Source organism: Bos grunniens, chromosome 9, assembly GCF_055505025.1.
Source record: "Bos grunniens cultivar Pamir isolate PY7600 chromosome 9, Bosgru_T2T1.0, whole genome shotgun sequence".
Classification (NCBI taxonomy): Eukaryota; Metazoa; Chordata; class Mammalia; order Artiodactyla; family Bovidae; genus Bos; species Bos grunniens.
This window is the reverse complement of record NC_141173.1, coordinates 87,388,973-87,408,427: the sequence shown is the minus strand read 5'-3', so window position 1 is coordinate 87,408,427 and position 19,455 is coordinate 87,388,973.

Genomic DNA, 19,455 nt, shown 5'->3' with positions numbered 1-19,455 from the left:
GTAAATTAGGATTAAAAAAATGGGAAGACTATAGTTTTAATGTGTTCAATGTTGGATAATGAAAAAGATCACTGAACCTTAATACTTTACATTAGTTCTCTCCGAGGAACTATTTCCATACTAAATGTTAAATTAATTGATGAAATGAGTTTAGAGCAATTGAATCCATTATTTAATAAGTTTAAGCAAAACCACTATAAAATATAGAGCCAACGATTGCTTTTGATATGGTAGAATTACGTATTTTATCCAAACTATTGTTAGAAATTTAATGAAATAAATATACACATTTTAATAGAACTATAATGTTTTATAATCTTAGGAATACAAATAAGTATGAATAGCTCAAGTCTAAGAACCAGTGGGTGGCAGAGAAGGTATGTATAACAATACATCCTTGAAGCAAATGCCGAAAAGCTTTAACCTGGATCTAATGATGAGAAGTATCAAACCCAGATAGAGGAAAATTCTACAAAATAACTGTCCTGTATTCTTAAAACACTGTCAGTGTTCTGAAAGCAAAGCAAAACTGCAGATTAAAGGAAACTAAAGACCTGACAACTAAGTGCAATTTGTGACCTTGAACTGGATCTTTTATTGGGGGAGGAAAGTGCTATAAAGGACATTATTGGGATATCAGTGTGGGTGGAATATGAACTATAGATTAAAGTATGGTATCCATTTAAGTTTCCTGAATATATTATGTATGAGATTATCCTTGTTCATAAGAAAACACACTGAAATAGTAAGGGATAAAGGAAACTTACGTATGCAATTTTTCCTCTAATGGATCAGAAAAAAGAAATTGTAACCCTTATACATATTTCTCATATACACATTTCTCACATATCCCATTCACATATACAGAAAGATTGATAAAAACCGATGAATCTAGGTACTTTTTTTTTCCACCGAAGAATCAGTTTTATTTCTGTTGCAGTTCAAATATGATGGAAAAGTGGTTATCTTCTAAAACAAAGAAAATAAGCCATAACAAAGGACTAATAAAAAGTGAGATTTCCAAAATACAGGAACAGATGGATTCCAAGAAGGATCATTCACAGGATAAAAGAGAAGATACTTTCTTTTTTGGAGTTCATGACAACATTATAGCTTATTTTTCAAGGATGGTTTAACTGTTGTCATGCTGGAAAGTGGGAGTCTGGTTTTTTTTTTTTTTGGTAGTAAAAATCATAACCTTAAATTTACCATCTTAACCACTTTTAAGTGTACAGTTTAGTAGTGTTAAATATATTCAGTTATTGTGAATATCTAGAACTTTTTCATCTTGCAATATTGAAACTCCACCCACTAAACACTAATTCCCTCACTCCCTTCCCACAGCCCTTGGCCACTACATGGTTATTTTTAAATTTTAAAATATGTTTAAATATTTTTTAAAAACTTGGTGAATATGGGAATTTCTGTACTATCCTTGAAATTTTTCACTATATGGAATTACTGCAAAATAAAACATTTGAGCTTTAAACTGCAGAGTTCCTTACTTAACCAAAAGAAGGAATATTGTGAGATAGAGAAATAGAGATACTCTTGCACAATGAAAGAGAAAGAGAGATATCCTTTCACAATGGTACCAGCCATCTTTCTCAGTAACAGATGGGAGTTTTGGTCATTCAACTTTTCCTTCTTCTCTCTTATTTAAATTACTTAAATTTGGAACAAAAATAGTTAGGAACCCTTATTTATTTAGTAAATGTGATATCCATAATTAGTGATCCAATAAATATGCAGTGTCTATTATCCACAAGGCTCTGTGGAGAAAACAAGAGGGAACAAAACATACTGTGCCTTTCAGATGCTCTCTCTAATGATTACAGAGATAAAACAAGATACAATCCCTGTAGTACACTCAAGAGCCTTTTAGTCTAGTACTGTGTAGCCACTAGCTACCGGTAGCTATTTACATTTAAATTAATTAAAAGGAAAAATTCAGGCCCTTAGTTGCATTAGCCACATCTCAAGTGCTCATTAACCATCATCACAGAAAGCTCTATCGTACAGCACTGGTAGTAGACAAGAATAGTACACTGTATAAATACCAATAACGTCAGTACAAAGTAGACAGTAATAAACACCACAGAAGTTTAGAGGAAGGAGAGACTACCTTGCATAGACTGGCAGTAAGGGAAACATCAGGGACAGTTTCCAGAAGATTGTGTATAAGCAAGTGGAAATGGAGCAAGAATATTTCAGACAGAGAAAATGTGAACAAATTGGGAAAAAGAGAGGTATATTCAAGGGACTGTGCTTGTGCCTGTGTGTGCTAAGTCGTTTCAGTCCTGTCCAACTCTGTGTGACACTATGGACGACAGCCTGCCAGGCTCCTCTGTCCATGTGATTCTCCAGGAAAGAATTCTGAAGTGGGTTGCCATGTCCTCCTTCAGGGGATCTTCCCAACCCAGGAATCGAGCCCATGTCTCTTGGGTCTAACCTGCATTGGCAGGTGGAATCTATAGGGGTGTGGTGGTGGTGGTTTAGTCACTAAGTCGTGTCTGACTCTTGTGAACCCATGGACTGTAGCCTGCCAGGCTCCTCTGTCCATGGGATTCTCCAGACAAGAATACTGGAGTGGGTTGCCATTTCCTTCTCCAGGAGATCTTCCTGACCCAGGAATCAAACCTGGGTCTCCTGCATTACAGGCAGATTATTTACCAACTGAGCTACAATAACATAGGGGTGTACAAAACCACAAATGGTAAGTTGCTAAGTTTGGATTAATCTCTAGGCAATGGGAAGTTACTAAAGGTCTTTGGACAAGACAAAAGATATGATCATATAGTTCTCTAGGAAGGATAATCTAGCAGCAGATTATGAAATGGATTAGGTTTGAGGGCATAAAGACCACATACCTTTGCAATAGCCCAAATGAGAGATAGTGAGTTGATATAAAGTGGTCTATAAGTAAGGATATAATAAATTCCAATTTAAAATGGCTTCAGTTCAGTTCAGTTACTCAGTTGTGTCTGACTCTTTGTGACCCCATAGACTGCAGCATGCCAGGTTTCCCTGTCCATCACCAACCCCTGGAGCTTGCTCAATCTTAAGCAATAAGAAAATGTATATTTCACAAGTTTGGTAATTATAAAGTAGTGTAAACTTCAGACTTGAAAGATTCAGAAACTTGATAATATTATCAAAGACCAGGTTCTTGCCATCTCTGCTCTGATGTCTTGGGTGTTGGCATCATTCTATAGCTGATAATAGCAAGATGGTAATGGCAGTCCCAGGCATCATTTCTTGAGGTTATGATGTCCAGAGGAAGAAAAGGAGTTCTTCTGAAGAGAGGGAAGGGCTTCCCAGGTGGTTCAGACAATATAAAGAATCTGACTGCAATGCAGGAGACCTGGGTTCAATCCCTGGGTTGGGAAGATCCCCTGGAGGAGGGCATGGTAACTCCATGGCAACCCATAGAGAACCCCCATGGACAGAGGAGCCTGGAGGGCTACAGTCCATGGGATTGCAAAGAGTTGGACACAACTGAGGAACTAAGCACAGCACAAGGAGAGGGAAAATGTTCCCCAGGACCACCCTTCACTTCCCCTCTCACTTCCCTCCCATCTCCTAGGCCATAGTTGAATCACATGCTTATTCATGAAACAGCTTCGGGTTCACATGATGGAACAAGTGTCAAGCAGTCAAAGATGGAGGGGTGAGATGGAGAGGTGAAAGTCAAAATTAAAGCCTAAATGACCAGGGTCCATAAGAAGAAGAGAAATTATGGAAGGAAAGATGATGATTTTTGTGAAAGTCCTTCTAATGTGAGGTATCTAGGTAGAAATGATCATCAAGTGAAAACATGGGATTGAAGTTCAGAATGAAGATCAAAGCTGGGAATATGCATTGGATGTCCTCTGCAGAGATAGAATCAATGAAGCCATGAGATTGCTCAAGGAGAAGAGGGGTAGAGAGGGTCTACAGCACAATTTCAGAAAATAAGGTGGATGCAAGGAAAGTGTGGTCAGAGAAGTAGGCACACCTTGGCCGTACATTACACACCCTAAAGGATTAAAAATACAACCCTAAAGGAAATCAGTCCTGAATATTTATTGAAAGGACTGATGCTGAAGCTGAAGCTCCAATACTTTGGCTACCTGATGCGAAGAGCTGACTCATTAGAAAAGACCCTGATACTGGGAAAGATTGAGGGCAGGAAGAGAAGGAGGTAACAGAGGATGAGATGGTTGGATGGCATCCTTGACTCAATGGACATGAGTTTGAGCAAACTCCAGGAGATAGTGAAGGACAGGGAAGCTTGATGTGTTGCAGTCCATGGGGTCGCAAAGAGTTGGACATGACTCAACAACTGAATAACAACAACATTACACATAAATCAAGGGGTAATGGGTGGAGTTTCAAGAAAGCCGACAGTGTTAAGTGCTATGGAGAGATTCAGGATGATACAGGTTTAGAAACATCGGGTTGCTAACTAGACAATTGTGATCTTTTAGAGTCGTTTCATAGTAAGGTAGAAGCAGATATATTTCAAGAACTAGGGGTAAGCAGATAAGTAGAAGCATGAAATACTGACTATTCTTTCAGAAAGTTTAGTAGTTACAAAAGGGAAAGCTATATGAATGAATGTGTTTATAGCAATATTTATTTATAAGACTAAAAGCTGGAAGCAACTGAACTTTCTGAATACATTATTGTTTTAAAAATTGGAATTTGTGTACTCCATTGTATGTGATGCAGTCATTTAAAATAACTAAGATTATGGTATGGACCTAACACAAGCAGAAGATATTAAGAAGAGGTGGCAAGAATACACAGAAGAACTGTACAAAAAAGATTTTCACGACCCAGATAATCACGATGGTGTGATCACTGACCTAGAGCCAGACATCCTGGAATGTGAAGTCAAGTGGGCCTTAGAAAGCATCACTACAAACAAAGCTAGTGGAGGTGATGGAATTCCAGTTGAGCTATTCCAAATCCTGAAAGATGATGCTGTGAAAGTGCTGCACTCAATATGCCAGCAAATTTGGAAGACTCAGCAGTGGCCACAGGACTGGAAAAGGTCAGTTTTCATTCCAATCCCAAAGAAAGGCAATGCCAAAGAATGCTCAAACTACCACACAATTGCATTCATCTCACATGCTAGTAAAGTAATGCTCAAAATTCTCCAAGCCAGGCTTCAGCAATATGTGAACCGTGAACTTCCTGATGTTCAAGCTGGTTTTAGAAAAGGCAGAGGAACCAGAGATCAAATTGCCAACATCCGCTGGATCATGGAAAAAGCAAGAGAGTTCCAGAAAAACATCTATTTCTGCTTTATTGACTATGCCAAGGCCTTTGACTGTGTGGATCACAATAAACTGTGGAAAATTCTGAAAGAGATGGGAATACCAGACCACCTGACCTGCCTCTTGAGAAACTTGTATGCAGGCCAGGAAGCAACAGTTAGAACTGGATGTGAAACAACAGACTGGTTCCAAATAGGAAAAGGAGTACGTCAAGGCTGTATATTGTCACCCTGCTTATTTAACTTCTATGCAGAGTACATCATGAGAAACGCTGGGCTGGAAGAAGCACAAGCTGGAATCAAGATTGCCGGGAGAAATATCAATCACCTCAGATATGCAGATGACACTACCCTTATGGCAGAAAGTGAAGAGGAATTAAAAAGCCTCTTGATGAAAGTGAAAGTGGAGAGTGAAAAAGTTGGCTTAAAGCTCAACATTCAGAAAATGAAGATCATGGCATCTGATCCCATCACTTCATGGGAAATAGATGGGGAAACAGTGGAAACAGTGTCAGACTTTATTTTTTTGGGCTCCAAAATCACTGCAGATGGTAACTGCAGCCATGAAATTAAAAGATGCTTACTCCTTGGAAGGAAAGTTATGACCAACCTAGATAGCATATTGAAAAGCAGAGACATTACTTTGTCAACAAAGGTCCGTCTAGTCAAGGCTATGGTTTTTCCAGTGGTCATGTATGGATGTGAGAGTTGGACTGTGAAGAAGGCTGAGCGCTGAAGAATTGATGCTTTTGAACTGTGGTGTTGGAGAAGACTCTTGAGAGTCCCTTGGACTGCAAGGAGATCCAACCAGTCCATTCTGAAGGAGATCAGCCCTGGGATTTCTTTGGAAGGAATGATGCTGAAGCTGAAACTCCAGTACTTTGGCCATCTCATGCGAAGAGTTGACTCATAGGAAAAGACTCTGATGCTGGGAGGGATTGGGGCAGGAGGAGAAGGGGACGACAGAGGATGAGGTGGCTGGATGGCATCACTGACTTGATGGATGTGAGTCTGAGTGAACTCCAGGAGTTGGTGATGGACAGGGAGGCTGGCGAGCTGCGATTCATGGGGTTGCAAAGAGTCGGACATGACTGAGCGACTGAACTGAACTGAACTGAACTGAAGATTATGGAACAATATGGAAAAATACTTAATAAGTAAAAGAAGACAGAAAACTAAACAAGCACTAGCGACATGGATAATAACAGCAAAAAGTATACATACTTGTGCATATGTAAGATATTGTTGTTGTTCAGTCATGTTCAGCTAAGTCATGTCTGACTCTTTGCAACCCTATGGATTGTAGCATGCCAGGCTCCTCTGTCCTCCACTAAAATATATAAAATAATTATAATTATTTTGGAGTTTTAAAAATGGTATATGTATTTTCTGAACTTTATATGTTACAGAAATTTTGTAATTAAAACACATGTACATGTATTTTAAAATATTAAATGGCAAAGACAGAGAATGGTAACTTGAGATAGCTATAAGGTTGACAAATGTTTGCTTTTTTTTTGTTTGTTTGCTTTGCTTTGACAGGAAAGAAAAGACATTTAGCTGTGTTTATAGGCTGGAGGGAGGAATTCACAAAAAGAGTTTAGCTTTTTAAGACAAGGGACATATTATGAGACAAAAATAATTAAGAAAGGCAAAATATCCTCAAACATTTCTATGTGTTTGTGTGTGTGCAAACTGAATGGCAATTCTAAAATTTATGTGGCAATATCAGGGTCTATAGTAACCAAGAGAGTTTTGAAGAACAAACTTAAGATTTTACACTACCAAGTTTAAAGACTTGTTAAAAGGCTCATTAATTGAGACAATGTGCTATTGGCACAGGGATAGATGCATATACCAAAGGAACATAATAGAGAATCCAGAAATAGAACTTGATTTACGACAAAGTCACTGTTGCAATTTAGCAAGGAATGGATATATTTTCAACAAATGGTGCTGGAACAACTGGATATTCATATGGAAAAAAAGGATAATTCACTCCTACCTCACACCATATACAACAATTATTAAAAACTCAAGATGGATCACAGACATAAATGGGAAGTTTAAAAAAGCTTCTGCTAATCAAAAAACACTATAAGAAAAGTGAGTATGGAAGAGAATATATTTCAATACATATATCTGATAATGGACTCACATTCAAAATATATGAAAGAAATTTCCATAAATCAGTAAGAAAAATTAATCAGCCCAATTTTAAAATAAGGGAAAACTCTTGAAAAAGTATCCCTGCAAGGCGATTTCTAAATGGCCAGTAAGTCCACTGAAAAGTGTTCAACGTAATTTCCTATAAGGGAAATGCAAATTAAAAACACAATGACATATTAGTAATATTCACCAGAATGGCTAACATTAATAAGTCTGACAATACCAAGTATTAGCAAAGAAAAGCGTAGAGCAACCTGAACTTTCATACACTGCAGAAACAAAGTGTTAGTCACTCGGTCACATCTGATGCTTTGCAACCCCATGGACTATGGCCTGCCAGGCTCCTCTGTCCATAGAATCCTCCAGGTAAGAATACTAGAGTGAGTAACTATTACCTTCTCCAGGGGATCTTCTCAACCCAGGAGATCAACCTGGATCTCCTGTGTTGCAGGCAGATTCTTTACAGTCTGAGCCATCAGGGAAACCCAGACTGCAGACAGGAGTGTAAAATGATTCAGCCACATTGGAAAACTCTTAGACAGTGTCTACTGAAGCTAAACATTTGTCTACTTTCTGACCTAAATACAGTATGTTGATTTATTTTATAAGTCAACTTGGCTGGGTCTGGTGGCCAAACAGCTGACGGAACATTTTTCTGGGTGTTTCCATGAGGTGTTCTTGTATGAGATAAACATTTAAATTGGTGGACTCTGAGTACAATATGGATGAGCTTCATCCAACCATTGAAGGCTTGTATAGGACAAAAGAACAACTTTTCCCCAAATAGGAGAAATTGTCCAGTGGATGGCTTTCTGACTTGAAGTGCAACATAGGCTCTGGTTCTCCAGCCTGCTGGCTTTTGAACTGAAACTACAGCACTGACTACCCCTGGGTACCCAGGCTGCCTGTTCATCCTGTAGATTTGGGACTTGCTGGCATCCATAATCATATGAGCCAATTCCTTATAATTTCTCCCTCATTCTCTCTAAGTATTCTATTGTTTCTCTTACTCCAGAGAACTCTCATACACCAACAATTTCACTCCTGTATATATACTCAGAAGAAATAAATATATGTGTCCATCAGAAAACACATACATGAGTATACATAGCATATTTACTCATAATAGCCCAATAATGAATGTTCATAGCAGCTTTACTCTTAATAATTCCAAACTGGCCACAGCCCAAATGACTGTCAAGAGAAGGATGAATAGATTGTAGTATTTTCATACAATGGAATATTACTTAGCAGTAAAAAGAATAAACTAGTCCTTTTATTTATAGTCAATTGATTTTCTGCAAGACAATTTAAGAGGGGAAAGAATTATTTCAACAAACGGTACTGGGACAACTGGATATCCATATGCAAAAGTATGAAGTTCAAATTATACCTTACACCATTACCTAAAAATGAACTCAAAATAGATCATAAGCCTAAATATGAGAGCTAAAACTTTAAAAGTCTTAGAAGAAAATATAGGAATAACCCTTCATGACCTTGAGTTGGGCAGTGGTTTCTTTGATATGACATCAAAAGCATAAATGACAAGAAAAAATAAATTAATTGGATTTCATCAGAATTAAAAACTTACATAACCAAGAGAAGTAAGAGCATGTGTTCACACAAAAACTTGTAGATGAACATTTATAGCATCATTATTCATAATAGCCAAAAAGTAAAAACAACCCAAATGTTCATTAACTGATAGAGGGATAAACAAAGTGTGATATATCCACCAGTGGAATATTATTCACCAATAAAAAGGAATGAAATACTGAAATATGCTGCAACAGCAATGAACCTTGAATACCTTATGCTGACAGAAAGAAGCTAGTCACAAAGGACCACATATTGTATATTTTCATTTATAGAACTGTCCAGAATAGGTAAATTCATCTTTCTAGAGAGAGAGAGAGAGTAGATTAATGGCTGCCAGGGGCTGGAGGAAAGGGTGGAATGTGGAGTGATTTTTAATTGGTACAGACTTTCTTTTGGGGGTGATGAGAATGTTCTAAAATTATATATTGGTGATGGTTTAATAATGCTGAGTATACTAAAATTCACTGAAGTTTGCACTATTACATGGTATGTGAATTTTATCTTAATAAAATGTTGCATATTTAAAAAGAATCAATTGCTGATGGGCTTCCCAGGTGGCACAGCAGTAAAGAATCTGCCTGCCACTGCAGCAGATACGGGAGATGCTGGAGACGCAGGTTTGATCCCTGGGTTGGGAAGATCCCCTGGAGAAGGAAATGGCAACCCCCTCCAGTATTCTTGTCTGGGAACATCCATGTTGGGGTCGCAAAGAATCAGACACGACTGAGCATGCAGGTTGCCCATGGGGGCTATAGGATGAGGAGTTTTGATTAGGATTCATGAAGGAGCCTACCGAGGTACTAGAATATTCTACATCTTGATCTGGGTGGTGGTTGTTTGGATTTAAACACATGCATAAACCCATCGAGCTATATATACACTAAAGTTAAACATGCTTTAGGTACTTTACTGAGTATATTTTGTACTTCAATAAAAACATTTATTGAAGGAGGAGGACAATGGGTAACATTGTAGAGAAATTTAATCTTAGAAAGAGAGACAAGAAAGAGGTGGTGGGGCCTTTAAGTTTTCATACACATAGAAAGCAAGAATTTTACTTAGAGTGTGGGGAATGGGATTAAAAACTTACGGGAAGGAGACAGAGATACGAAGGATGGAGGTCACTCATTGCTGCCTTTCTCTTTAGGGTAAATGCAGTAATGTGATTATGTCATGGGCTCTCACGTATACAAAATATGGTATGTGTGTGTTGTGTGATGCCACGGTGGGTGGAAGCACCAGAAGTTGTAATGAATAATTTGAAAACTTATTCCACAAGAATAACAATAATAGATGGATCCATGAGAAATCAACAGTCCTTTTCACTGACTCAACTACCCTTTGCCTCCGGACTAGACTTGAAAACTAAAGGAACTAGAATGGCTAGTCTCCTCACCTTGTGTCTCCCTTTCCTTTCACCCTAGATCATAAACTCTTTAATAAAAATCTGTTTCATTCATTATAGCTTATGTCAGCATAATTAGCAAGTGTTTACAATCCATAATCTATCTTTAGACTAGACCTGGGTGCTCAGTACTTTTAAGGCTTGTCTTCACCTTTGGAGAACTACTAAACCATTATTTAAAAAGTCTGTTATCTTCCCAACCAACCAGTCATACTGTTTTCCATTTCTGAGACTAGATCATGATGCAAGACCCTATCAGAAAAATGTTGCTACTGTCTGATGTAGAATATAACAGGCTGATACACTAGTGTGAAACACAAATGTGACAGGAACCATACAAACTTTACTAGTTATAAACCACTACTATACAGTACTTTACAATTTACAAGGTTTTTTTAATATATATTTTCTCTGTTCATCACAATTTCTTTTGTTTTATACCTTACTACAACCACCAATTCACAACTAAAGATTTTGAAGGTTCAAGAGGTTAAAGGACTTACTTTAGATTGAGTAGTCTAAAACAATTATTAAATGAACAGTGGGGCTTTGAACAGATTCTCTGATCACATAGCCCAGGTCCTTTTCACCCTACCATCTTGCAAGACATCTTCTCTTTGCTGAAACAATTTATAATGAGGGTAATAATAGGGTGGGCAGTTTAAGAGAAACAAAGTTACTCTGGGAATTCAAAAGAGGAGGAGATCACAGGAAACGTTTCCTGGGGGTGATATTCCAGATGGGCCTTGAAGAAGTGATAGAATTGCAAAAGATCAGGGAAAAACAAACAAACAAACCCAAACAAACCCAAAACCAAACAAAAAAGCAAACAACAAAAAAGGGAAGGCATTCCAGGTCCCTGTAATAGCAGGAGCAGAGCCATAGAGTCAGAAAAGCATACAGTGCATTTGGGGAATATTAAGTAGTTTGGTTTTGTTGAAGTGTAGGAAAAATGCAAAATGATGGTAGGAGACAAGACAGAAAAAGTAGGACTATAAACTAAGTTTAGTGGGCAGTGGCATACCATTCAGGTCTTATAAGCAATGCAGTATACCTTGGAATCCATGCTTCATGTGTGTTTAGTTTCTCATTCCATCCTAGCCCACCAGCCTCCTCTGTCCATGAGATTCTCTAGGCAAGAATACTGGAGTGGGTTGCCATGGCCTTTTCCAGGGGATCTTCTTGACTCAGGAATTGAAGCTATCTCTCCTGCTTTGCAGGCAGATTCTTTCCCCTCTGAACCACCAGGGAAGCCCAGAATCTGCAGTTCATCTATTCTTTCTTTGGGTGGAGAAGAAAGAGTGAGTGGGAAGACCACAAAGCCAATCATTTCTAGGCAAAGGTAAGGACAACCTGAACAAACTTGTGGCAGTAAAAAGGAAGAGTCAGGAGCAAGATTTCAACAGCAGATTTTATGAAAAGTCATTTTAGGCAAATGAAAGAAAGTAATGTGTGAGGAAGAAAAAAACATATCAGAAAAGACTGAAGAATGGAGAACTGTTATCCTAATTAACAGAAACAGAAGTGCTTTTGGTGGGAATAGTAAATTAGATTTTTAGTGTGTTGAACAATGGTTTTAATTGACCTCTGCACCTTTTCAAGCCTCTGTCATTCAGATGTTTAAAAATGAGAGATTGAATTTACAAAGAATATGATTGGCCAATAAATGTATGAAAATGTGTTACCTCATTGGTAATAAGGCAAATGACATTGCTTAAAAAAGGAGGTATTTTTTTTCTTCCAGTCTATCAGATACAGAAAAATTGAAAAGACTAACTACTCAGGAAAAAACTTAACAAATACTTAGGATTTATAAGAAAATGAAAAGCTTTACTGAAGAAAACAAAAGAAAACTAAAAAAAAAAAGAAATAACATATTCTTGAGTTGCAAGATAATATTTTAGGAGCAAAATTTTTTCCAAGATTATAAATTTAACTCAACCACAATCAAATGTTGACAAAGTGATTTTGGAGAACATCTGGATATTTTATTAAATAAAAATTGCAGAACAGTGTGTATAGCATGCTGCAGTTTGTGTAAAAAAAAGGGGGAAATACACACACATACATATACACACACTGGGGAGGAAAACAGGGGCAGCTGAGATGAGGGGGAGAGAGGGAGACATCTCACTTTTAAAAGATTAATTTTTATTAGAGTATAGTTAATTTACAGTGTTATGTTAATTTCAACTGTACAGCAAAGGGAATTAGTTGCACGTACTTTTTTCCCACATAGGCCATTACAGAGTATTGAGTAGAGTTCCCTGTGCTAGGCAGTAGGTTTTTATTAGTTACCTGTTTTATTTATAGTAATGCATATATGTCAATCCCAATCTCCCAATTTATCCCTCCTCCTGCTTCCCCCTTGTTAACCTGAAGTTTGTTTTCTACGTCTGTGACTCTGTTCCTGTCTGTAGACAAGTTCATTTGTACCAATTCTTTTTAAGATTCCACGTGTAAGTGATATCATATGATATATATGGGCATCTCACTTTACTCCTTTTCCTCCTGATTTAGAAAATATGGAAGTATTGTATATTAAAATTAATGAAATTGATTGAGAGGAAGAGCTAGGATGATTTTTTTTAAAGAAAAATAATTGAGGTGGGAGTAGGATGGGATTGTGATAATCAGACAAAGGCTCGTTACAAGAATTAAATGAAGAAACATAGGTAAAGTGGTTGCAACAGTTTTGGCACATTTGATGTACACACAAATGCTTGCTGATATTGTTTTGTATAACCTTTAGATGGGAACTATAAGACTCAAATATGTAAAGGAATGTGTTGATAAATTTTTACTGCCTGAAGTTTAAAAATTTTTGGATGGGGGAAAAGAGGTTAAGAACATAAACTGAAAAAACTGTATACTTATACTTATACTGTATACTGTATAGAGGGACAAGGTCAGTCACTGCACAGATATTTTTTGAGTTTCTGCCCTTGAGTGTGGCATTATACTAAAGGCAGGCTATGTGGTGATGAAAATGGTCTTCACCCTCATGGAGCTTATAGTCTATATAGAGTAATATTACTATCCCTATAGTAATATTACTATATAGTCTATATAGAGTAATATTACACAAAAACTTACTAAAGATCATAAGGTTGGAAACCTACAGGCCAACAGAAGACAAAGGCCATCAAGAGGTTATTTTAAAAATTGTTACTGGTCAATAAACATAGAAAAGTAAAGTCATCCTCATTAGTCAATTTCACTCAAAAGCATGACTTTTTTGTTTATTAATGGTGAAAATTTAAAACAAACGAAAGCCCAATATTGGTGTGGTGGAGACAGAGGCATTCTTATATCCTGGGAGTGTGAGTAGAATAGTGTAAGCTTCCCACAAAGGCTGTTTAATAACATGTATTGGTATTTTAAATGTGCAAACTGTTTGACCTAGCCATTACACTCCTAAGAAGAAGCATATATTTGAAGGCGTGTGTTCAAGGATTTCTACTTCAGTCATCTTTTCGACAGTAAAACAAATAGAAAACAACTGCAATATATCTTAATAAGTAAAGGGTTAAATTATGGTGCATTGATAAAGAACATGATGCAGTGATTTAAAGGGGTGGCATACTACAAACATTGACAGGAAAAGATGGCACAATATTATATTAAGTGAAGAAGGCAGATTGCCTGACAGATAATAAAAAAAAATAAAAAGCTGGTCACATTGAAAACAGTGCATGTATATGTATAGAAAAAATTCTCGAAAGATATGCTCCAAAACATGACATCGAGTGATGACAAGAGAGATCATCCTTCTGTAAAGCAATTATCCTTCAATAGAAAAATTAATTAATTTAAAAAAGAGAGAGATCATCTTTATTGTATGTTTTATACTTTTGGGGGAGAGTGGTATTTTCTGAATTCTTACCAATGAATGTGTTACTTATACATCCACAGACAAAATAAAACTCTTTAATAAAAATAAACAAAATAAAGCCGTTTCTTAAATATTTTCTTTCAAAATTCCTTTAGGAATAATCTTTGCTTAACTAAAGCCATGAAGATTGAAATTTTTATGATTAGGACTCTCAGGTTTTGTACATTCATAGTCTTCTTGTCCTAAGTCAGTAGGGAAATCTTTTGTAAATAATAAAATATTTCAAGAATTTGGATTGAATGACAATCACAGAGTACTGACCTCGTTTCCACGGTGGTTAAAAGAATCGAAGAGAAAGAAACCTTGACAGGGCAGTGGACAGGAAATCTCAGCAGCACTGGCTGCCTGAAGTTTGCAGCACGTTCTCTGGCCGGAACCAGGAGTGGGGGTGTGGGGAAGGTGGACTGGAGGAGAGACAGGTAGTTTGATCCTATTTTGGTTTTCATCCTGCCTTACTCTTCCCCAATCTGTGTAAATTTCCATGTATGTAAGGCTTTAGGGTACAGGAGAACTCTTTTCCTGGTTCCTGTCCCTCTTCTCTTATCCTTGCTGAACCTGATCTTATTTGCACTGTTATCTGGATGTTAAGTCCTCTTGGCTCTTCGGCCATTATTGCACAAAAAAAGGTTGAAAATCCTTAGTTCAACCTACATTGTTGTGGGACTCAGGGGCCTCATGCTTAACAGAATCATCCTGTGACTCACAACACTTGCTGCCCATCTCTGAACAGAAAAGAACTGTGTCTCAACCTCAGGCCTTGGAGATGGCGAAGGGAGCCCAACTCCATAGATCGAGGGGCTATTGTAAGGAGTCAGTAATTTCATATAATTCCCAAGCACAGTCTGAACACTGAACTGACCAAAGCACAACTGCTGTTGTATGGAGAGAGCCACCTTACTAGGATACTTAGATTAAAAAAGAGTTCTTATTCTCAAAGAAGTTTACAAACTACAAAATTGATATAATAAACTTTGTATGGTCTCTCATATCTCCGTATATGCGGTCACCCCCACCCCACTCTGCTTTCCTGCCCTGGTGAACCCAGCAGGAGCATGGAGTATGAAGTTAGTCTTCAGTAAGATGATTTAGTCCAAATTCTGTAGACATTTCAAACAGCACCCTCTCTTACTCTTCCTCTTACTTCTCTTAGAGCAAAATTCCTATACAAATACAAGAACAAAAAGTAAAAAATGAAAACTAACTTCGATTGTTCAGAGGCAGGGGTGAGGAGGAACACTGAGTAATCTTCATGATCCTAGATCTAATTATTGGTCTACTTACTAGAAAAATTCACAGATTTTTCTAAACAATTTTTTTCCAAAATAAATGCTGAAATGCTTACTATTGCAAAATGGAAAACCTTATGAATTCTGAAGAAATTTATAATAATAAGTCTATGTATCTGAATTGGAGGAAAAAATGACATGTTAAGGAAACACCTTAGACTCTAGTTTCAGCTACTATAGCATTTGGTTAAATAAAATTCAAAAAAATGTTACCTCAGATTTATGAATAACTGCTTTGTCTATGTTACACTCAAAGTCAGCATTTCACTGAAGAACTTTGTGTTCTGTTGTTTTTTTCTTCAAACCACTTTTCTTTCCACAAGATAATGTCAGGATTTTTCATTTCTAACAGCTCATCTATGAATGGCAAAGAACAGGCAGGACTTTGGAGATAAGAAAATGACTTGGAGGTGCTTTTATATGTTTAATGGTTCCTGAATCTGAACAGTCCTGTGAGATTTGGATAGGGCTCTTGGAAAAAGGAAACGTGTTCAGAGAGACAAGCTATTGCAACATTTGAATTTCAAGCTTGTGGTGAGTCGAGTATTAATAACAAGACAGGCTCATGTGGCAAAATTTGACTTTAGGTTATCTTAATAATGCACGCTCCCACTCCAACTCTACCCCACCTATATTAATACTTGACATTTCAGTAAGATATTTGAACAAGAAGAAAGATGTTCTAATCATGACAAGATAATTTTCAAGCAATGGCTCCCACATTTGAAAAAACTGCAGCATTAAGCCCCTTTTAAACAAGTGAGTTTAGTCCTAAAGGTGAAATGACGGGAGATCCCGGGAGATGCTAGTCGGGGCTTACCTGTGCCATTATTATTCCATAGATAATCCAGGTACGTGTTATTTGTAAAATCAACTGCTTTGTGAACTGAAAGTACAGCATTGGGACCTAACCTCTTGCTGTTGCACCTGTCATTTTTTCCATCTCTACTCATCAAAGGGTGACTGTTTTATAACGTGTCTGTCTCTGGTGAGGGACATAACCCAGCTTTCTGAAGCTCCCAAAAGAGAGTTTATCTGACTAAAACAGACACTTGAAGACTGAACTCCCAGACTTCTGTTACTGAAGGAGTAGGAGGAGTCAGCAGGGTACTGAGCTGTCTGGCAAAACCCACTGTGCCCATCAGTACATATGAAGGTGAGATCAGTATGAAAACCAAGAGCATCTTTTGAATTAATGAGAACTCCTTTAAGCTGAGAGAAGAATTTTTTTGTAGGTTCTCACTAGTAACCTATTTTATACATAGTAGTGTATATACGTCAATCCCAGTCTCCCAGTTCATCCCACCCCTACTTCCCGCTTGGTGTCCATACATCTGTACTTTATGTCTGTGTCTCTGTTTCTGCTTGAGAGAAGAATTCGAGGAAACCATATTAGTCGGCTAGAAAACTAACAGTAATGATAATGACTCCTTGATTCAGCTTCAGGACTGGGCTGGCTGGGAGACCCCCAGAAGGAGAAAGCTGGTGGATAGGAAAACGGCCACGGGAAGTGCAAAGTGCCATCAATAACGTTACTTGCACTGGGATGCATGAGAAAGTATAAACACACCTCCTCAAACCTGAAGCCCTTTTAAACTGTGATACAAACTGCTGAGGTGGTTTCAATAAAATTCAAAAATAATTTAAAAATTACCTATTCCTCCTGAGTCTAGCTGAAAAGTGAGACCCTGGTCTCTTTCCAACTTCTGGGCTTTCACAGCACTTGCTTTGTGCCTCTCAAAGCACTTACCACGGCCACTCACCTCCACTCAGATTCCAGCTTCCTTGATGTCCTGATTCACCTTTACCTTTGCCTCTGTCATGGTTCTTAGCACAGGGCTTGCCCATAACAGGCATAATACATGTTTCTGTGCAGAAATGAATGAATGGATGTATCTTCCACCAATCTGGTAAAATGTAAAATTAGGCATAAATATATCTGTCACAGATCAAATTAAATCAATAACGTAGAAATTTGCTTTTAATTTATTACACAGTAACACATACTTAGGGCTTACATGGTGTCTCAGTGGTAAAGAATCTGCCTGTTAGTGCAGGCGATGTGGGTTTGATCCTTGGGTTGGGAAGATCCCCTGGAGAAGGAAATGGCAACCCACTCCAGTATTCTGGCCTGGGGAATCCCATGGACAGAAGGGCCTGAAGGGCTACAGTCCATGGGGTCATAAAGCATCGGACACGACTTTATGGCTAAAAATCAAAGTATAATAATATGCTATAATGCTTTGTAGCCTGTGTTATTTCAGGTTCTCTAAGAAGCAGATTCCAAGATAGGACCAAATGTACATGAATTTCATTAGGAAAGCACCTGTGAGAGAAAACAGGGAGGGAGCTCAGAGAAGCTGGAGGGGCATCGGCCTATGACCTAGGTCTGACCCCAAATGAAGGAGAGAGAGACAGCAGGTTGAGTGGTGGCAGGCTGCACTGTCACGTCCTCTAGGGAAAGTTCAGCAAGCCTCTGGGGGAGTCCTGGAGTAAGACTCCACCATCAGAGGGGTCACAAGTCCCACTGGAAGAGGCCCGCCTTACTAACCTTGTCAGGCTACCATTGGTTGGGAGCTGCCGTGGGAGGTGTGGCCTTGTAATCAATGCTGTGGACGGATTTCAGGGCACAGTCTCAGAAGCCAGTTAGATTCTTTGAAGTTGGAACTCAGCTACATTTTACTTTGAACATCTTTCGAAATCATATTCACCTATAGTGTTCTGATAAATGCTTCTTTTTCACAAGTAATACGTTGGCCACTTTAGAAAAACTGGAAAATAAACAGAACACAAAACTTAGTAATAGTTCTAATTTATTTATGTATAAAACACATGCATATTTATGTGTATAAAGTACAAATATACACACAAAAAATATGCACACGCATATACTGTCATCGTTTTCTAGCATTTATGAGCGTGGTGGGATCTGTTCCTGAGCCTTTCTTGGGCATATTTTTGAATGACGACATGAAACAGAACAGGCTGGAAGTCCATAGAAGTGGATTGATTTCAACGTGCAGGACTTTAAGACTTTATATATGCCAAAATGATTTCTTTCTTGGATTTGAAAGTAGATTTAATTTTATACTTTAGTCAAAACTGTTTTACAAATGGCATATACAGGTTTGTATCAAATAAAATAAGAATGTAATGAGTAAATATACCTTAATCCTGTAAGTTTCATTCTGTCCTGCAAAATGGTGGCTCAGTGACTACTGAGTTCATAGCTTTATAAAAGTGATTTATTTTGGAATCATAAAAATAAGATTTTAAAGGATGTTGACATGTTCAGTATAGTGTTTTCTGACAAGCATTTTTTGAATATATAGCACTCTTCTCAGTCACAATGCACAAGCCTGAAGACAAAATATTACATGGAAACAATAGATGAAGGCACTATAGCTCTGTGACACAAAATGACTGTCACTTGGATCAAATAAATAAACAAAAAGAAATTTTAAAGTGAACTGACATTCATAGAATCCAGATTTATAAACATGGCTTCTTGTTACTCCTAATTATATTTTCTTGATGAATGTCTAAATATAATATGCAGAAATCACCATTCCATCCTCATATTAACTCTCCACTGGACTTCATTTTAAGAAATTTTAATGGTTGAAAAGATAATCTGTGTATTGCTGGCTTCAACAACCTCAACTGTTACCTTACTGCTCTACATTACAACGGCCCCAGAGATTATATAATTTGATTAGCATGATTTCCATTTTTTTTTTCAGGGTTATTGTAATTCCTCTTTTAATATTCATTAGAGGAGAGACAATGGCACCCCACTCCAGTACTCTTGCCTGGAAAATCCCATGGGCGGAGG